Below are 903 nucleotides of genomic sequence, written 5' to 3'. Positions count from 1 at the left end.
CCAAATTTTCAGAGTAAACATGATAAGAGGACAGGAAAAGTAATGTTATTCATCTATCCTGATATACCAACATAGCTTAGACTCAGCTTAGTTTGGTAGAAGGGCTCTGAGAACTGCTTTGAAAAGAAGCCAAAATATGAACAGAGATATCTGTCATACATACAGTTCTCATTAAAACAAAGTTAAAATAAAAACAAAAGGAAAAACAGATTTTACAATTTATTTTGATTATTCTGGTTTGGCTCTAAATATTATATTCTTTGAGGCCAGAAACTGCTCTATTTATTACTGTCCAGAATACTTAGAATAAAACCATTATCTAGTAAATAGTTTTATATACATATATGCACACACACACAACACACACACACACACACATATATATATACACACACATATATAAATCATTTATATATAATCATATATATAATTATAATAGTCATTTTCAGGATGATCTATCAGACTACAATTCTTAAACCTCTATGTGTTTGCCATCAAGTTATATCAAAGGAATGAGATAGATTCATGTCATTAAACTTAACATTTAATTCTAGGCTAGTGATTTTTTAAATAATTTTTTTTATTTTTTATATATTTTTTCAATCATTGTCAACATACAATATTATATTAGTTTCAGGTGTACAACACAGCGATTAGACATTTATATAACTTATGAAGTTATATAATGACAAATCCAGTACTCATTTGACACCATACATAATTATTACAGTACTACTGACTATATATATTCCCAATGCTATATTCTACATTCCTATGACAATTTTATAACTACCAATTTGTACCTCTTAATACCTTCCCCGCTTCACCCATCTCTCCATCCCCCAATCTGACAATCATCAAAATGCTCTCTGTATCTATGAGCTTGTTTCTGGTGTTTGTTTT

Source organism: Pteropus alecto, unplaced genomic scaffold, assembly GCF_000325575.1.
Source record: "Pteropus alecto unplaced genomic scaffold, ASM32557v1 scaffold14, whole genome shotgun sequence".
In the NCBI taxonomy this organism is placed as follows: domain Eukaryota; kingdom Metazoa; phylum Chordata; class Mammalia; order Chiroptera; family Pteropodidae; genus Pteropus; species Pteropus alecto.
Note: the sequence above shows the minus strand (reverse complement) of the source record.